The sequence below is a fragment of the Chaetura pelagica genome, unplaced genomic scaffold (genome assembly GCF_000747805.2).
Source record: "Chaetura pelagica isolate M959 unplaced genomic scaffold, ChaPel_1.0 scaffold28, whole genome shotgun sequence".
Classification (NCBI taxonomy): Eukaryota; Metazoa; Chordata; class Aves; order Apodiformes; family Apodidae; genus Chaetura; species Chaetura pelagica.
In genome coordinates this window covers 1,563,478-1,584,985 of record NW_009954303.1, presented here as the reverse complement: position 1 = coordinate 1,584,985, position 21,508 = coordinate 1,563,478, and the positions used below count along the sequence as shown (strand labels likewise).

The 21,508-nt window shown below is 39.9% G+C and overlaps 1 protein-coding gene across 1 annotated transcript in view; it reads right to left on the bottom strand.

Moving 5' to 3' along the window:
* Positions 1 to 21,508, bottom strand: part of MOB2 (MOB kinase activator 2) — a 34,081-nt gene that overhangs the window by 11,179 nt on the left and 1,394 nt on the right. The gene's annotated exons all lie outside the window — the stretch shown is intronic.

Genomic DNA, 21,508 nt, shown 5'->3' with positions numbered 1-21,508 from the left:
CAGCATTTTGGTCTTTTAGGCTATGTGGTCAAACGGCTGCACATCCATGTGTTTTGACACTTAAAAAAATGCACCTAACCAGAGATGTAAGATATATTTAACAGTGAGGAACAAGTGCAGTAATGCAATATTTGCCTTGAATAAGGAGAAGATACCACAATGTTTTACTGTCAGGTTTTCTTTGTTAAAGTTTTTTAAGAATCCGTAAAACCAAGACAAGCCCACCTTTGCAAATGACTGCATGAAGTTGGCTGTTGAAATTTATCTAGATCCCTTCCAAAGGAAGCTGATCTCTCATTCTAGCTTTTAACACACTTCAAATAATCCTTCAAGTGTGCCCCTATCTGAGATGTATGCAGGCTTGTTTTTTGCTATGAGGATAGGATGTGCATCTTTCCTGGAATGGTGTTTGAAGTGTCAGTGCTTTCTCCCAAGTAAGTACCATTATTCAGATTTCTCTCTTGACAGGCTCCTTACCAATCTGTTCATTAAACCTATCTTCAGAATGACTCATCTTCCACCTCATCAGCATGGCAGTAGGAAGAGATCAAGATCTGCCTTCCAGAAGAAAGGAGTGCCATAACTTAAAACAACTTGGTCACCAGCAGTGTGGTTTACAGCAGTTTACTGTCTCGAATCTGCATTGAATTTGTCATACTTCTGTCTAAACTGTAAATTAAGACTAGAGGGACTTCAAGACTTCAGGAAGGCCATCTTTAAGGAGAAAATCAAATAAAATTTATCGAAAGCAGAACAATACGCATGTACACCCTCACAATGTATCTGCAAACCACAGATATGCAGAAAGCACTGTAGGAGGTCTCCAGCATGGAAAAGATCGTCACACTTTACTTCCATATGTTAATGAGAAAGGCAGATTTTGTGGGTAGAGGACACTTGTGACATACCACATATTTTAAAGAGCACATATACAGTATAAGAATAAAATAAAACCAGTATATATGAAGATTAATTTACCACATCGCTGAAGAAACAAAAGAAAAGTCTGTGAATGCAAGAACTGCAGAAGGGCCCAAAAGGGATTAAAGAATCTATGAGAGATAGACTTAATTTATGCTTTGGTCTGAGACTTCAGATTTTCACAGAATAGTATATGATATTCAAGGAAAATGTAGTAACATAAAATAATAGTTTAGTTCAATAGTTTGTAACCTTACTTTATAGCAGATGAAGCACCATGTTTGATGTTTTCCTTCTGTAAGAATACCATGTTAAGACTTGAAACTACCTTACACTGACAGTCAACAGCCTAAATCCAGTTGAAACTATGCACTTGGCTCTGAGCTAGTAAAAAGTACTCCAGGCCATTGATTTGCTTAATTCACAGCACAGGCTGCCTTATTCCTGCACTGCTGAAACCAAGCCTGGCACATTCCAGACAGCACCTTCATACCTTCTGGGCCTTGGACAGACATTATTAAGGTCTATTCAGAATACAGTCTTTAGGGTTTTTTTTCAGCTGGTTCGGTTTAGTGGTTTGGAGGATGTGGGCATGGAGGGGCTGGGAGGGGCAGGATTCAGGCATTCAAGGATAAGTTTATTTTTAAAGAAAATTATAGTTCCAATAACAATAACGCAGAAAATATCTTCAGCTTCAGACACTGGTTCAACAAATGACATTAACCACACTTCGGGATAAAAGCTATTAGTGAGAAGTAGTTTGTACAGAACAGTTTCTGGTTTTGCTTTACTTCAGGATAGTTAAACCAAGGGCCTCAGGTTAGTGCTGTGCCACATCAGCTAAAAGAAGTTATCTGAGAGGAGGGAGAGAGATGAAGGGGTTGAAGACAGTCTGACGTAGAGCTGTGGAGGGAAACCACAGAAGGAAGGCAAACATCCAAAGCTAAGGCAAGCCTTCCATTTCTTACAAACAGTGTGTACCTAATTCTCTCTTCAGCACCTTCTCCCCGCTTCAAGACAGGAAACAAAAATTCAACACTAAATATATTTCACAAGTTTGCTAATGCAAATGACTGTATATCATCCTTTTACAAAAACCCAAACCTCTCATTTCCACTCTATTGTCAGTTCTGTTACATTAGTTCATGCAGCCACTTTGCATCTTTTCAACAGATAGTGTCTTTTCACAACTGCCTCGTGCTGGAACTGGAGCACATCAAACAGAAGCTTCCTAAAGGATCCCAAGCTCTGTCTCTTAGTTAAAAGAGAACTTGGCTCATGAGTATCATCTCTGTACCTGCAAAATGCCCATGATCACTGATATCAAAGTGTTTATTCACATCACTGAAACCTGAATGTCAAGTCACCATGTGCAGCACAAACTTTTTAACCTTTTGCAGCTGTTGAAAGCTAATACAAGACCACAGAAATTGTTTCTACCAGAAGATTTTCACGACTACATGAAGTGCAGTTGCAATGCTTCATAGCTCAAATATTCTAAGTACCAACTACAAAAACATTCCAGTCTTAAAAATGTCAAGTTTTGAACTCAACCACACATCTTCCCTCAGTTAGGCAGAACTTAGGTTACAAAGTCAGACATACTCATATTGAGTCATGCTCAGTGTAGGCTGCAGAACTGTGGGCTTAGTTTGGGAACTCTGCATAGTAAAGCCTTTTTGTTACAGACTTAAAAAGCTGGAGCATACAACAGTATGGAGAAAACATGATTACATATGATTAAGATTCAACAAGTAATAGTTCCATATTCTAGATAAGCCTCCTACATTTACAATTACCAGAATTAACAAATAGTGTAAAGTTTAGAAGTTGGCTTCTTTCCTTCTGCTCCGCCACCTCCAAGTTCACTGCTATTTCAAAGACATAAAAAAACACACCACCTGGAACCAACTCCAAATGCGCAAAGCAAAGCATCCATTATTTCCTTTGTTGTGAGCTTTCAACATACTTTCCTCAACTTTTCATTTTATGTTTTAAGTACACAAATACAAAAAAATGCATGTAGCCACTTCTGAAATGTCCCAGAACACCTTTTTAAGTGAAGACCATAACAGTGAGCATAAAGCAGCACATTCAGCAACAGCATGTTCAGTCATTCAATGAAAGGAAAAGTGACAGGAACAGTAGTTTTACTATTCTATTCAAAAAACAACAAAATCCACCTGTAAATTATTATTTAATGGAAAATATAACTGTTATAAGACCACCTCAAAACACTGCTATAGGCACCCTAAAGCAAACTAAAGTCCTGATTGATGTTTACCTGTGTCTTTCTTAAAAAACAAGGGAATTCTGCTAAATGTGTCTTAACATGTCCATGTCAGATCACACGTATCTCCAAAGCAGCTGAAGGAATAGCTGTTATGCAACAGTTTGGTGAATGCCTATCAAGAGGTTAGACCAAAACCTGTCTATCAATGTTTAACTACTACTAAGGAAAAAAAACCATCTTCAGGGAATTCAAGGAGACAGCACACAGCAGTTTTTGACAGGCAAACCGGAGTACAAACTAAGCCTTCAGATAACTCCCCAGAGAGTTTGGTGTTTGTTTGGTTTTAGGCCCTCACTTGCAGATGATGCCACAGGCACAGTCACACCCACCAAGAAGTTTCAGAGAGGAAAAAGTGATGGGATATGGCAGAAGAGAGGTTGCTTGTCCACAGCCTTAGAATAAGGTTCAGCAAACTGGCTCCAACCAGAGACAGACATTCACTAATGCTTCTAGCAGGGCTTTCACACTCAGCCTTGTATTCAGCTGAAAAAGCACAGCTGCTGCAAGTTTGCCTGGTTTTCACTAGAAAGAGACAGAGATGTACAAGGCACTCCACCAAGTGACAGGCGCACTGGGTTGTGTTAATTTTTTACCCTGGTCTAACTGCTTCAGTAAGATCAAGTTAAACTGCCAATTTCCCAATTTGTTTTCTTATCACATCTCAGTTAATAAAGATACTCCTCTAATCTCTTGCATTTCCTTCTTGATCAGATGCCCAGTAGTTTCTTGGTTTAAAAAAACCCCACACTTTGGAGCACCTTCAAAGCAACACAAATGTATTAAATTCATTTAAAAACCATACGAGGAATGCATTACTCTCATTTCACAGCAGAAACTGGATGTAAGGTTCAAAGTTTATTCACAGTACAAATACAAAATGTGCTTCAGTTTAAACTGATTGTTTGGGAAGAAGGACATGTGAAGCAATTTGATTTAGCAGAAGCAGTATCAAAGTTGCAATGTCCATTCTGCAAACATGCTTCATAATCCTGATGTAGTTCACATCACTTTGGAATTGTACCTGGCATTGTGGTTTTGGTCATAAGAATCTGGTTTATTATAAGGTTGATCACACAGAGGGAATACTAGTGATTTATTAAATGCCAAACTTTCCTAAATCAATCATGCACTTTAAGAGTATCTCTACCAAACCAGGATTCCTTTTTTAGAACCAGCACAGCTATTATTTCTTGCTGTCTCCAGCAAGCTCTGCAGTCTTTTACACTGCATCTGAAATTGAAATCTCTTTGAGGACAAGCAGTGACATCTCCATCTCCTACCCTTCACACCCAACTAACTACCCTTGGTGTGAGAGGCTGTTTATTTTTCTCTTTTTTAAATACAAGTAATCAGTCATATTTCTCTTTTTGATGGGGAATATTAAAGTGGGTTTAGTACTAGATTTAAGAGTAAGTTAAAAAGTGTATTAAAAAAGCTTACAGTGGTGAGGGGAAGAGCTGCAGGCAAAACTCCATTCACTTTGTGCCCTCTGGATCATGCATCAGTTTCAGGTTCCATGATTTCCATTTGAAAATTGACAGAACAGGTCCAACAGGCCTCACATGGCAAATCTGTCTCCCTCTTCTCAAACCTCAAAAACTCACAAGCCATCTCAAGTCCATACAGAAAAAAATGACCACAAATTATGAACCTCACAAGACAAAGATACTTTATTTTGTGATTATTAATATTTATTTTTTTTAGTAACTGACCCTATGTCTTACCCAGGAGTATAATCCTAGCAATCCACCGTAAATTTAGAAGAGAGTATGTATCAACTGTGACAATCCAGTTGTGATGTGTTCAGTGTTGGCAAGAAGAGAGTAAAAGCCCCCGAGGTTCATAGTAATCCATGCAGAAGTGGCACCAAAAAATCTATTTTAAGGAAGATAAAAAAATAAGATCCCCACAGAACTGTTACCAAATTTTATTTTTAAGTAATTTGAGATTTTTTGAAGGGAGGTGGGTGTATTTTCAAGTAATCTATCTTGGGCTTTATAATTTATATAGTTTCTAATCTGGCAAATTCTGGGGTTGCAACAGTACATTCCCAAATAAAACATGTATGCAGAAAACCTCAAAGTCTCCAGCAGCAGCACCATATTCCACCTCACCCAGGTGTACCTCTACACTACCAAACTACCAGATATTTCAAACTGTCTTGGCATTTGATTTTCATCCTGTAATTTTTTTCCTTTCCTTTTCAAGTGTCATGTTCTAAAGTACCCTCCACTGAACGAGTATGATAAAACTTACTTTCTTGATAATCTGAGGATGGGGGTTACCTTCTTAAAATATATGCCAACACAGAATTATAGAAGCAGTAAGCCAACATTTTAAGTGTCTTTCAGGTCTATCTTTATGAACACGTTCATGTTTTTATATTTTCCGGTGAATAAGGGTTTTTAATTCAAAGTTAAAGAAATACTGGATATTTTCTTTTTAGCATCCATCTTTTTCACTTCTTTGGGTAAGGAATCAAATGGGATGTGAGCACAACAGAAGAAGGAATGAATCACATTAAGGTAAAAAAATTTAATATGCAAGCTCTTTCTCTCTTAATGTACTCCCTTTGCAGAGGGGAAAACCCCAAAAATTCAGCCATTCCAGAAAGCTACAGCTTGGTAAGGAAAATCAGGTTAGCTGCTCACAGATGTACTTGTTACCTTTCTGTTTTTCTGTGGCACTTTACTGGAAAGAAGTTATCTGTTAATTTCTGATTAGAAATGTTCTGCGTAAGTATGGGAGTCCTGAACTCACAGCAGGAAGGAAACTGTTTTAGGAGCTAAAATTTATGAGTCCTAGTGACAAACTCCCACCAAGAACAATGAAGAAGCAGGTTATTCTAGTTTTTACAGGGCAGGAAGAAACTCTTGAAGGCTGTCTGGTTTCCTACCCCAGCAGCCCACAGTCTTTTCTCCTCAGATAAGTATAAGAACTGGAAGCTAAGAGGCACTAGGCAGCTTAAAACTCACTTATAGGTAATTCAGTGTCTTTATTTATTTGTATAGCAGGAAAGAAAAAATGTGAACATCAGCAGAGTTCCTTTGAGAAAAAGCAAGAGACAGTATTTTTATTTCCCTCTTTCTTTAAGACCATACAAGATTAGTGTCTCTGGAGATTTTCTGCAATCCCATATCCTGTTTTAAGCCAGATCACTGCTTAGTCTTCAGCTGAAAATGCCATGTGACAGCACATCCAGAACACAAATCCTGAATGTTCGGGACTGGGAATGAAGAGATCATTAGCATGGGATGGGAAGCTGTGTAAGGTATTGGAGAGCAAGCCCAGATCCCAGTGCAGTGTACAGTGCAATTGCTCACAGATTGCAGCAGTCAGACCACTTCTCCAGGGCCTGGGGAAGGAGACTAAGCTTTTTAAGACAGTCTCCATTCTGATTTCCTCCAACCCCAGACCCCTGACAGACCCTCTGACCTCAGTTTCACCTTCCCCTGTCCTGCCCTGGATTAGCTCCAGGTCTTGGCTGTTGACCAGGTCTAAGGGGGCTGCACAGAATAAAATGTATTTGGCAACATTTCTGGGCCTGCTTCTTAATTTTTGTTCTGTTTTTAAAAGTTACTAATAGTTTATTTAAGAGGAGGAGAAAAGAAGAATGTACCCCACATGCCAGGGAAACTTTTTCTTCTGGATTCTCATAGTGGCTCTTTGCCTTAAAAGGGAATCTTTGCTTGGCCTCCAGATGCTCTGCTGTAAACAGTCGGTGCCAAGGCACGGCAGGCATGTTAAGGATCACAAGTGCCATAACATTATTTCATAATGCTGCTTCTCAACAGAAAGCCCAAAACATTCTGTAGGGCCAAACTGAGTTCCAGTTGGTGCTGCTGGCCAAGCAAGGAGAACACAGGGCACCTGCCCATGCTACGGCTCTATCTCTGGTATATCAGGCCTTTCTGTTCTCTTTTGTAGGAATCCCCATCCACCTACTGGTGAAGGGTCCAGAGAACAAGTCTTATAAAAAGCAGCTGAGGGAACTGCGGTTGTTTAGTCTGGAGGAAAGGAGGCTGAGGGGAGACCTTATTGCTCCCTACAACCACCTGAAAGGAGGCTGTAGTGAGTGAGATACATGTAGGTCTGTTTGCCCAGGTAACAAGTGATAGGACAAGAGGAAACAGCAAGTTGTGCCAGAGAAGGTTTAGCTTGGATATTAGGAAATACGTCTTCACTGAAAGGGTTGCCAAGCACTGGAACAGGCTGCCCAGGGAAGCGGGTGAGTCACCATGCCTGGACAAACTCAAAAGATGTGTAGATACTGTACTTAGGGACATGGTTTAATGGGACTTGGCAGTGTTAGGTTTATGGTTGGACTCGATGACCTAAAAGGTATTTTCCAACCTAAATTATTCTATGATTCCACTCCTCTGCTTTATCTCTACTCCCTTGTACGTCACTGCCCAGTGCTGGCTCAGCATTTGCCATACTGTTTGCCTATAGTGGCATGTCAGCTGCATATTAATTGCCTTTCAAAAGTACAGTGCTGAAACTCCCAAGTAGCTGCTGGTAGCAACTGACAGCCATTGATAATCCTCTTTTGCTCAGGATCTCCCATCTTCCTTTCAATGCAGCTCTGGAAAAGAATGGCTACAGAGGCAAGGCCAGGCATGCAAACAGCTGAGTGAGTGCTACACAAATGAGCAGAGTGCATTCTTGTGGTACAACACACCACACTAGAGTTTCCTTTCTTCTCTGGGCATACCTGCCAGAATTCCTCCCCTAGACTGATAGGAGGTATCCAGCCTTCCTGGTTGCCTTTGGGGAGGGTCTTCTGACCATGTAATGCTTGCACTGGTCCAGGTTCTCCTCCACTCAACACAGCTGGGAGGGGTGGAATAGGACAAAGCCCTAGGAATATGAGGGAAGTGATGTCAGATGGGAGATGCATAGATCATTTCTTTCTAGGAGCCAGAAACACAGAAAACTATTCCACCCAAGTAAACACTCTATTGTCCTTTATTTTAAAATGTTATTTTACCTTTGTGCCAAAAACCCCTCATATTCAAACCAGAAGGTGCCAACATTAAACCTTGGCAAGATTCTCTTCCTAAGACATGTACTACAGTCCAGATTTCTGGTAATCTGGGGATTAGGAAAGAAAAAGGACAAATCTTTCCTAATGTTTATTTCCAAGTGCTCTGTGTGGAGCCAAATTAGGTCTGTGGTAAGAGACAAGCAGTAGGTCATAGATTAATAGTGTTGCAACAACTAATTTATCCAATGCTTAAAAACAAACCATACAGAAAAACACTGCATCACAGATGCCCAAGTCCTGATCCTGTGACAGACATGGCGTGGTAGTTCTGGGGTTTGTTTTTGTTGTTTTAAGTCTCCAGTTGTAGGCAAACTCTGTCTGACAAAGGAAGCCAAAAACTGAGCAAAAAAAAGGAAAAAATCCCTGCTTGGTAAGACCTGTTTCATAGTGTATTCTCCCCTGCTTGCAACTCCTCCTCCCCTAGAACAGCCCTCTCAGAGCAGACACTGGTGCAGGGCACAAAGGGACAGGAGAGGCCATGCCATGCTGGTTCTCCCAGGCATCTCTGCCCAGCAGCCATTCCTGAGCTGAAAATCCAGGCTGGACTTCTGTGCCCCAGAATTTAGCTCATTTTAGTCCCCAGGCACACTCATGCCAAAACCATCAGGCCCATACACAGATCCAAGATAAGGATGCTCCTGTATCCTTGCCTCCCTTAGGGGAAAAATGTAATTTGTGTTCCAGAACACACATGCTTCCTCATCATCCTCCACTGCTAAATGTACTCCTATACTACAGCTAGACAGTACAAAGAGGATTCATTCCACCTTGCCACTGTTATCTGCATATGTAAATGTTTATATCTGAATTGGCTCTCTAAGGACCTTTTTAAATCAGCAAAGACCAAGAGCTATTCCTCTATACTGGAAAACATTTCAGTTCAAGACATAGATCTAAGTATACCTTAAATGTCTTTTCATTCAAATACATGGACAAAGGAGAAAAGCGACTCAGTTGAGAGCAGACAATGGCAGAGATACTGAACCTGGTGCTGTAACAGGTGCTGCACGCTGCAGAGAGATCTCTCACCCAACAGAGCCTAGAGTACAAGTGATCTCCATCAAGATTTGAAAGCAAGAGACTTTTGGGGTGGCTGTTAACACCTTTTTCACACCAGGAAATGCAAATGTACGTTGGTCAGATTTATTATTATAATACTCAGAACAGTGTTTTTTCAACACGATTAAAAATTTTTGAATGCCAGAAAAACTGCTTCCAAAGAACAAGTAAAAACTAAAAAAAAAATAATAAATTGTCAAAAATGTCTGTATCTCTCAAGTTTTTAGACTCTGCAAATTGAAAAAGAATGTAAATGTACTGTAGTAAAACCATGTAAATGCCTTAATGAACATATCTATTCCCTGTGTGTTTTCAGACGTGTATTAACTTAAGCAGAGGTTTATTTATTATGCTGTAAACTTCTACTGGAATACACTTGAAGAGTTATTTTGACTTCTGCATCAGGATTAAATTCAAGTTCTGGCAGCAACTGCTCCTCCTGGCTATTCTGATGCACTCCTCTTATGTTCCTGGAAGAGCACATGCAATAATACACTTTGGTCCACCTTTGCAGGGAGGCAGTTCACTACCAGAGCACACACACCACTGAAGACACTGTTATCTTCCAACTCTTACGAAGAACTGGCAGACTGCAAAGCTATCTTTCTATTTCTAAACCAAGCAAGTTTGATTTGGAAACCTCACAGCCTCGTAAATGTGGGATTTCACAAGGCAGCTTGCACAGAGTTGCTTTTCAGGATAGAACTGTGCTTTAATTGCTGGAAATTATTTCTCTATGGCAACCTGGCTTCAGCAGTCAAACTTCTTGCTATATAGCCCAAGATACACAAATGCAGTCTACTCTGTTCAGAGACTACCAGGGTGCAGACAAGTTTGTCTTTGTAAGATGTGCTTTAGTTTCCTCACTGCCTTTTTGCCTCACAAGCTCTCTTTGAGCTCTTTCATTTATCTAACAATACTTATTACTTTTAAGTACTACTGTAGCCTAAAGAAAACCTGCCACAAAGGAAATATGTAAGATATGCAGGTCAAGCTCACCACCTTAACCCACATACTGTAACTGGGGTGACAGGTACATAAAATGTCCCACATATTTGTAACCTGAATTTTACAATTCTCAACTTTTAAGAGTCTATTGAAATGTTTTAAAAATATATTTTATAATTATACTGTGCAGCATGAAAGAAGGCAACATGGAGTGCATGACAGTCCCCAAACAGTTAATGAGAATACTCACTCCAAGAGTCTGTTGTCTCAATAGATAAGTATTTTTCAACATGGTGCAACATGTCAGCTTGCAGCTGAGCTCAATCATAATTGTCTCTCTCCTCAGATCCCCAGAGGCAAGGAACAGTAAAGGACTGTCTTTTTTACTCCTGGCAGGACTGGGCAGATTACAAATATTTAGTTACAAAAAGTGTCTTGCACTGGAAGGGTAAATTATTTTTTTTGGTTGGGAAGGGAATGAATAAAAATTCATCATCTGCCTTGCTACTACAGTTCCACCTTTGAAAACATCACCTAGCTGTAATCATGCAGTAGGCAGGACTTCAACAGATGAATCCTTTACATAAACATGGTCTGAAAAGTGTGGTTTGACAGGACAGAAAAGTGCTAGGGCACAAAACTTAGAGTGTACATAGAAACACAGGTAACAATTTAGCTACTTCAAACATCTTAGCTTTTTTGTAGGAGCTTTAGTAAATAATATTAACTCAATTAGATATACAGCATGGAGAAAAACTAAGCTGTTTTTCCTATTCAAAAGCAATTTTACATGTCTGTGCCTGCAAACTCTCTTTTAAAGCATCTGTACGGGCACACACATGTGCATCTTGTTGCATTGAGACACACAGCTGTAAGGAATTCAATTACATACCCAGTCGTTAGTTATTGAACAGGCTGGGCAAAGAAATACCAACGGGGAAAAAGTAGCCACACCTGAAATTTTAATCCACTCTGTCAAGCTCCACAAACTCATCTCTTACACTTTAAATATTCTTCCTAATTAAAATGCTGGAGTTATTTACCAGAAATGACCATAGGTCAAGGTCAGTTCTCTCTCAATTGCAGCCCTGAAGATAAAAACTGGATATAATTTTTTAAATTATTTTTCTTAATATTTTTGCTTTATTTTCAACTAAAGTAAGTTCAGGTAAGTGCCACCTCTCCTGGCGTGCCTTAGATCAGATCCTGTGATGAGAAAATGACTTTCAATCTCAGTATGAACTATCATGTTAAACAAAAAAACTGAGAACCAGGGTAATAAAGAGTTAAAGGTAAAATGAAGGCATCAAAACATTATCTTAATTGGGTAAGTTTCACAAATAAATTTTATGGACAAAACATTCACTAATTTAGCTATGTTGTTCATTTTTATACTTTGCAACAGAATGATGCAATACTCTCTGATCAGTTTTGTCATCAACAGCACAGAGCTTTTTCAGTACTCCTTAGAAAACAGCACATTTAAGTTTTGTTTTCTGTACAATACAGGAAGAAAAAACTACTAAAATACAAACTCTACAGAATCACACGTCAAAGTAAAGAACATCTGAATGACTGATTGAAAAAAATAGTAGAGTGTATAATAGTTTAATTACTGGTACAGTTAGATCAGCCACTGTTAATTAATTAGCTCATGAGACAGCAGTGATTCCCAACCCTAATTTATTCCTTTTGAGGATACTCCAAGGGAGTCTGAAAAACTTCAGTAAAAGAACCTTTACAGACAAGTACTGACCCATTAGCAATCAGGAAAACCCCAAGCCATATATTCAGACTTGTAGTGTTACCTCCAAAGGACTTGCTGAAATACAAATTCATTCTTTTAATTAAATGCCGAAAGCACAGCCAAGAAATTCGTTAAGGGAGACCAGTAATTTTCAAAAATAAATATTAAAATCAGATGCACAGTTGCATGCTGAATTTTTTCATTCTCTTGGCTGCACGTGCAGATGACAGGCAATATCTTTAACTCTTCATGTGGGTTTGCAATTAATCAGTTCACGCAAGCAGAGACCAACACCTAAGACTCGTAATCAAGCAACAATGTGAAGTCATGCTTCTAAGCTAGCTTTTACAACTCAGCACTTCTCAAAGGAACAGATGGGTAAGACCACCTAACCCTCTTTAGACACAGCACACCTTGCCTGCCTGAGAAGCCCTATTTCAATTCCTGGCAGCAACCCAACAGTTTATAATGGTTTTGCAGAGATGTAACCATACTACTTGCGCATAGCTGTGCCAGTAGTTTCACTGAAGAGAAACAAAGATGGTCCCTAAACAGTGAAGAAGTTCATCTCAAGTGGGTAGTTTGCACTCATTGTTGGGTGACCCAGCTACTTCTCAATATAGAAGTATCTACTTCAAAAAAATCAATAGGAATCCTTCTCAAAAGGCTTGTATCTGAATTCAGTTAAGAAACTAGCTCAACTACTAAGTAAGGTGTAGGGATTTACAAAACAACAACAACAAAAATAAATCAGACTTTTTGATGTATTTGAACAATGTACCTAAGCATGAAAAAAAAATATCTCTGTGCACTGAAAAACAACAGAAAAATAAGTATTTCAGTTGAGACCAAATACAGTTTCCCATCTGTCCTGCACAGACAGGGGTCTTGAGACCCCAGCTTTATCTTTTCCCTGCACAGGTTTGTTCTGAATAAGGCTGTCACATCAAAGCTGAGGACTCTGTATAAAGAAGAATCAGCAAAACTCAGTTTATCACCATTTCCTTTCCCTGTCTTGTCAAATTCATCCCACTGCTTGCCAGCACTTAACCCTGTAAGGCTTTGGTGTTCTGAATCTGATTTGCGGTCACACTGGACTGAGCAGATCTGGCAAATTGTGAGAGGTAAGTGTGAGGTACAACCAATGTAACATCTCCTGTGTGTGAATTTTTATAAATCACCATGAAGAAGCCCAAATCTTCTTTTGTCATTAACTCCATGTACTTTGTTTGGTATGCCAGTATAATTTATTTATTTTTTTCAGATAGTAAGCTGTCTTAAGAGTTAAAATATTGTGTCACTACCTGCCTTTCTGAGGACAGCTGTGCTCACTGCCGACTCTTCCTTTTTTAAAAATAAAAGGAATTACACTGACATCCACAACATTCCTTTCACTTGGGGAGCATCTGCTACCACCAATCCCTGCTGCTGTCTGAGCAAAAACACTTCTAAACATATTTACTACCAGACAGAAGCATGCTTGGAAAATCAACAGAGAAGCATTTTCAGACAAGTTCAAACAACCTAGCTCCACTGTTAATGGACTCCATTAACTCCAAAAAGTGGTGTTTTTTTTCTTTTAAAAGCTGGAAAGGGTTAATCCATACATCCTATACATTGCTCTTTAACAGAGACTACATACTGGCAGCTTAGTCTTAGTTAAGATTCTGTTGAGCCCCATAGCCCTACGGATTAAGAAAAAGGATTAGAAAATTCCCCTCAACAGAAGAACACTTTATCAAATTCAGTTTTGGTGTAGTCACAGAAAAACATGTATGATATGAGAACAGATACATTTTCTCTTGGACATCTTAAGAGGTAGGAGAATGACCAGTGTGAGACCACACTCTGAACACCACACATCTTCAGCAAGGATCATCAAGAATAAAAAGAGAAAAGCTCTTCTACAGGGATTTTTTTTTTTTTCCTCCTACAAACTTATTTGGTAAAGACCTTGGCATACACAGACAGTTTGAGATACCAGAGAACAGTGCATAGAAATTAAGAGTGAAAGTAAGCAGCACCAGAAACACAGGCTAGTAGAACACAGGAAGCAAAGAGACAAATCCAGAATTGTAGTCAACTCCCAGAAGAATCGACATTGCATGCTAATACTCTGTGTGTGTATAAACTGAAATCATCTTCCAGGCAGAAATAAACAGCTAAAATCTGAAGTACATCCTATAATAAAACAAATATACACTAAGGAAACAATATAAAACAAGGGTGAATAATTTCAGAAATTCCCAATTACAATAAGATCTATTCTTCTGAAAGTATCCAGGAGAATGTTCAGAGAAAAGCAGCATACTTTTGCCCCTAAACCAGAGGAAAAGGCTGCTAAACCTTGGGCAGGTACCCTTCCTATACTAGGCTCTGGAGACACTTTACAGGGTTATTTCAACACACAAAGAATTTTGGCAGTCCACTCCCCCTGGCTATCACTGCACCGGACGTAGAACACGTAGCCAAAATACAGCTCGATGTTATAAACACCTCTGAAGAAAGGCAACAACTTCTTAATTAATACGTTGTACATGGGTCATCAACTTTCATAAACACAGCAGGGTCACAACATTCCTGCAGCCAATACAAGTGAACAACAGATTACCACCCCAAGGAAATGGAGGAGTGCACAGCTCACTGGACTGCTAGTGAGACTGCACGTTTCCAGAACACAGCTTCGAGTCCTGAGCTTCAGAAGGAGACCACGTTGCTATACGGCTTTGTAAGAAGTATCTGAGAGCTCACACTGGGGCTGAAAGTCAAGCAGAGCACTACAAGCGCTGTAGTCAAGACCAGAAGAGACATCACTACCTGTGTATGCAGGGAGAGCCACCCCTCCAGAGGGCACATCCCAGCCACATGAGTCTACCAGGCTGGCAATGCCAGTCAGGCCTATCTCCACTCTTCCTCTGTCCTGAGGTCAGGACACTAGTGCCAAAGAATAATCTCCACAAGCACACCTGTGCTTTCATACACACCAAAGAGCTACCACAATGCCCCTCCTGCCCGGTCACACCTTGCCAAAGCACAAGATGTTACTGCCTCATAGTGTCAGTGGTTCTTTCCAGGCAGCTGGGTGAGAGTCCCAAAAGGCTGTCACTGAACAAGGCATCAGCTCCTGTTACAGAAATATTCAGCAAAACACAGCAGGACAATTAGTGATGTCAGTTGCCCTGAACAATAAACATTTTGAACTATTTTGGTACAATGGAAAGTTCAGGGAGAAAAAGAACAGCATAAAAATAGCTGACATGGTTCTGAAGAGTATTTTGCCTATAAGCCCCTTCTCTGCACATTACCTTTCCTTCCTTCTCTTCTGCCTCTCCCCAGACTTATACATTAATCAGATTATCTAATGTTAAAGAAGGCCCTTTCCTTATTACTAATACTGTAGGCCAGACTAAGTTATTGAAAAATGTTTCTCCCTAAATTGGGATAAAACAGGATAAATTAAAAAAAAAAAATTGATTTAGTCTTGTTGATAAACACAAGCATCACGGACAACCAGTCTTCGGTAATGAGAGTCAAAGCAGTGAAGAGGCAGCCACATCAAACACACTCTGCCTCTATCTACCTGTGTCACCTTTCATGAACATGCTTACACATGATCACCTAAAAAACAGAATCCAAGGTAAAAATTAACCTTGTTTCTTTCTGAGCTTGCTATGAATTATTTGATAAGGAATTTAAGTTTTCAAACATTTCTAAGTGCTGGATGTAAAAATACAGGATACTAATTTATTAGACTAATTTATTTGACTGAAGCAATCATTACCACACTATCACTGAAGACAAATTACTACACTCTTGAAAAGTACCTCTAAAAATTCAACTTTGTTAGTGATGCCAATAGCACAAAACCCAAAAAGAGTAGGGTTGGTTGTTTCATTTTTTTGTTTCATATTCAAATCAATCCCAGCATATTGTTGTAAGAAGGGAGGCTCTTATGAGAAAAAGGAGGTTTAAGTTATCCATTACCACAATCATCCTGGACTATGTGTACATATAAACCATACTGTATTTTATCAGAAGTCATTACACAATGACATCACAACTCTGTAGCCCACATCATTCCTCTTTCCTGACACCGTATCACCGATTATTAGTCACCTATCACAGAGGGACTTAGTTTCACTGGTGGCTTAAAAAGAAATACAGTGACTACAAAGCTGTATGACGAGTAGGTCTCTGAAAATCACCCGCACAAGACCTAAACAGCCACAGCACAGCAACCATGCTGCAGTTCTGAGCTGCACTCGAGTGCCTGAATCAGTATTCAAACACTGGCACAGGCAGTGAACGCTGTGTCCTGAAGTCATCAGCATACAGCTCTGAAGAATGTTTATGGCCAGCTCAGTTATCCCCTGGGAACGAAGAGGGGAGATCTCTCATGAGTGTTCCTTCCACTAGTGCTATTTGAGGTCAGTAAAAAGCACACTTCTGCAAGGAAGCTAACAGTAATCAGCTGCTTCACAAAAAACTCAAGCAATTAATTAAATAATATTAAAAAGAATGAGAATATTCCAAGTTTTTACATTGTACTTTCCCCACTCCATGCACAAATAACAGGTTGGACAGAGAATGGATTGAGAACAGCCCTGAGAAGAAGGACTTGGTGCTGTTGGTTGATGGCTTTATGTGACCCATCAGTGCACACCTGCAGCCCAGAAAGCCAACAATGTCCTGGACTGCATCAAAAGATGTGTGGTCAGCAGGCCAAAGAAGGTGGTTCTCCCTCTCTACTCTGCTCTCGTGAGACCCCACCTCAAGTACTGTGTCCAAGTCGGGAGCCCCTATTAGAAGAAGGAGCTGCTGGAATGAGTCCAGAGGAGGGCCATGAAGATGATGCAAGGGCTGTCTTCCTATGAAGACAGGCTGAGAGAGTTGGGGTTGTTCAGCCTGGAGAATAGAAGGCTCCAGACAGACCTCATAGCTTTCTTCCAGGGGCCTACAGGAAAGCTAGGGAGGGACTTTTTGCAAGGGCATGTAGCAATAGGACAAAGCATTACAGCTTTAAACTGGAAGAGGGGAAATTAAGGTTAGACATTAGGAAGAAATTCTTGACTGTGAAGCTGGTGAGACACTGGAACATGTAGCCCAGTGAGCTTGTGGATGCCCCCTCCCTGGGTGTGTTCAAGGCCAGGCCGGATGGGGCTGGGAGCAACCTGATCGAGTGGAAGGTGTTCCTGTCCACAGCAGAGGGGCTGAAACTAGATCATTTTTAAGGTCTTTTCCAACCCAAACCATTCTACGATTCTATGATTTTACCTCTTCCCAACTTGTAGAAAAAAAACCCAACAAAACCAGAAAAACTGCATCCATTTTGGGTTTTTTTCCCCTTCCTAATCATGGGCTAAATAGTTACACAATTCATTACAAGAGAGAAGAAAAATGAGACTAACATATTTCAAAAACATCTGAAGTGAAACAAAAGCCCTAATAAAGCATTGTGCTAAGGAATACACATAACTTCATCTCAGCTATGCTCAGATTAATGTAAAGGGGAGATGAGACTCTTCTAATGGTATTATAATTTTTTTAATCATTACAAGTTTGTGGTCTTGGTGCCATCCCTTAAGTGTTAAACACAGTTTACTAATCGTTATGATGAAAGATACATGCATCTCCAGAGTTCTTCATAGCTGAATCACTAATAATTTAAAAGAGTAATAAACCTAACAGTAGCTTTCATAAAAAATTAATTAGAGAGGCTGGGAAAACATCTGTTGCTTTTGTTACATTTTTCCCCCATTCTGGTTTAGTTGTCTTTCCCCACACCCTTTAAACTCTTCTCTGGCTCTCAGGGCTCCTACTTCTTCTCGTGAAACCTTTTTTCTTCCTCATACTGAGTTTTCCTTTGGCAGCTGTTATTAATAGTGTATGAACCCAACACTATTTGGCACCCATCAGCTAGGAGGACTTGTACCTACTAATAAAAACAACTCACAAAAATTAAAAGCTTCAAGAAAGTGAGTGACTTAGAAGTACATACACCTCATGTAAATAATGTACAACAAATTTGCTATGAAGGAAAATCACACTGATAATGCATAGTTCTAGAACAAGTGAGGTTTAGAATTCACCACCAGGATGGAGACAAAAATGAAGGGCAACTTAAGAGAGAAGACAGGCGCTCTATCCCTTGTCCATTGTGAATGCCTCCAAGTCCGTGGCAACTTGCGGAGGGCTGGGAGGGAACAGTCATGTTGATGGTTCCCAGCTCTGCCTGAGAAAAAAACCCTAAAATGCAGTAGGCTGTTTGTAACATCACACTATGCACAAGCATCAGCCTGGAGAATAGAAGGCTCCAGACAGACCTCATAGCTTTCTTCCAGGGGCCTACAGGAAAGCTAGGGAGGGACTTTTTGCAAGGGCATGTAGCAATAGGACAAAGCATTACAGCTTTAAACTGGAAGAGGGGAAATTAAGGTTAGACATTAGGAAGAAATTCTTGACTGTGAAGCTGGTGAGACACTGGAACATGTAGCCCAGTGAGCTTGTGGATGCCCCCTCCCTGGGTGTGTTCAAGGCCAGGCCGGATGGGGCTGGGAGCAACCTGATCGAGTGGAAGGTGTTCCTGTCCACAGCAGAGGGGCTGAAACTAGATCATTTTTAAGGTCTTTTCCAACCCAAACCATTCTACGATTCTATGATTTTACCTCTTCCCAACTTGTAGAAAAAAAACCCAACAAAACCAGAAAAACTGCATCCATTTTGGGTTTTTTTCCCCTTCCTAATCATGGGCTAAATAGTTACACAATTCATTACAAGAGAGAAGAAAAATGAGACTAACATATTTCAAAAACATCTGAAGTGAAACAAAAGCCCTAATAAAGCATTGTGCTAAGGAATACACATAACTTCATCTCAGCTATGCTCAGATTAATGTAAAGGGGAGATGAGACTCTTCTAATGGTATTATAATTTTTTTAATCATTACAAGTTTGTGGTCTTGGTGCCATCCCTTAAGTGTTAAACACAGTTTACTAATCGTTATGATGAAAGATACATGCATCTCCAGAGTTCTTCATAGCTGAATCACTAATAATTTAAAAGAGTAATAAACCTAACAGTAGCTTTCATAAAAAATTAATTAGAGAGGCTGGGAAAACATCTGTTGCTTTTGTTACATTTTTCCCCCATTCTGGTTTAGTTGTCTTTCCCCACACCCTTTAAACTCTTCTCTGGCTCTCAGGGCTCCTACTTCTTCTCGTGAAACCTTTTTTCTTCCTCATACTGAGTTTTCCTTTGGCAGCTGTTATTAATAGTGTATGAACCCAACACTATTTGGCACCCATCAGCTAGGAGGACTTGTACCTACTAATAAAAACAACTCACAAAAATTAAAAGCTTCAAGAAAGTGAGTGACTTAGAAGTACATACACCTCATGTAAATAATGTACAACAAATTTGCTATGAAGGAAAATCACACTGATAATGCATAGTTCTAGAACAAGTGAGGTTTAGAATTCACCACCAGGATGGAGACAAAAATGAAGGGCAACTTAAGAGAGAAGACAGGCGCTCTATCCCTTGTCCATTGTGAATGCCTCCAAGTCCGTGGCAACTTGCGGAGGGCTGGGAGGGAACAGTCATGTTGATGGTTCCCAGCTCTGCCTGAGAAAAAAACCCTAAAATGCAGTAGGCTGTTTGTAACATCACACTATGCACAAGCAAGATGTCCTCTGATTTCATCATCAAGCCATTTGTAGGCCTGATTAACAGAAGAAAAACTACTTCATCTGAAGTTTAGTACTGATTCATCTGAAGTTTAGCATTGATTCATCATTTGTATAGACTACAAAAAGCTCCATCAGCAGTGTTTCAGGTGGGCAGGCTTCAAAGTGGTATTTGATACCCTTTATCCCACACTTAACTCTGAAATAGATGGTAAACCACTGCACTGGTGTGGGGTTCTCATTTAACTTCATATGACTACAACATTAGTGCTAATAAGTGAACTGGTCATGCTGTATTGGGCTGGCATTGCATCTCTGCATTCAACCACATCTTTAAGCAACTTGTTCTTCTTTACCAACAATGAAGTGGACAAAGCTCAGCTATGGATGCCTGTGTTCCAACAAATCCCACCACAGCTGTCACCAACAAGACACCATTTTTGGCCTAAATTAGGTCCTACATTGTGGTTTCTTCTTTCACCATCATTGGGGCTAACACTTTCTTAAGCACTAATACCCAAATTCAGCAATAAGGAAACTTGGATTGGACCTAGTATTTATCTCTGCTTTTACACTGTCTGAGCTCTCTGCAGAACAGGATGAGTTTATTTTTTACAGAATAAAACTAAGAAAAGCAAGATGAAGCAACACACGGTCAGGGTAAGTAAGGCATCTGAAGTATATATTCAAGATGACTTCACACTTCTCTCTAACTGGGCGCCAGAGGAGATAACCCAGAATGAAGACACACATTAGAAAACCCTCTACTACAAAACAGTCATCACTACAAACTAGGTACAGCTTAGCAAAATAAAGTTATTATATTAATTCCCTAGCCCAAAATATTCAATGTGTGACGACAACTCTCTCTCTGTTTCCTTCTTTCACAGCAGTTTTAGAGTGTACGTAGAGGGGAAAAAAGGCAAATAAAATTATGCACAATTTCTGCATGTACTCCATTTGGAGGACAAAAGACCAGGTTACGTTAGACTTTTTTGAAAGCATGCACTGAACAAACCATAAAAATGTATTCCACTGTTAAATCACAGAAGTTACCTATACTTTAAAATAAACTGCCATAGATGCTGAACAAAAGGTTTGGCAATTCTTCCCTACAGAGGCACCCATCTATTTACATCTGGGAGTGCTGCCAATAGAACAGCAACCAAAAACTTCAAAGACTTCACAGCATGAATAGCAAGCGGCTGGCCAAAGGATTTTATTATATGACCAGCTGTGTAACACCATAGCGAATTACAGACATCACCACCCCCAAAAAAAATGGCAAAGAAGGGATGCTAAACTTATTAAATAGCTGAGAAAAAAAAAATCCTGAATTCCTGCAACTTATGTTTTCTACAGGAAAGTATTTTTAACGGGGGGGTGTGTGTGTGTGAACACTCTAAAACCACCCAAAACTACTGCAATACAGCACTTCTTTAAGAGCAACTCAAAGTAGTTCTTCTCACAAAGCCTACTTTAAGTCTAGTGAACATCTCAAGTTTAAGTTGCAACCAATGCTCAGCTGCTTTGTGACCAGAACGCTCTGCTTTAATAAATGACTCCCCTAAACTTGTTTGGGGAGAGAGAAGACATGAGTCAACAGAAGAAAGGGATGTTTCTGTTGACCAACATTTAACGACGGGCAGCTGACAGTAAGAAGCAGGAGACAATGAACAGTTGACAAATAAAGTTATGCCAAAGCAGCTCTGCTCTTCTTCACAGATCCCAGGAAAATATCTGAACATACCTAACCAAAACAAAAAGCTGCCGTTGTTGAAGAACACGGCTGCTAATCCTATAATTTG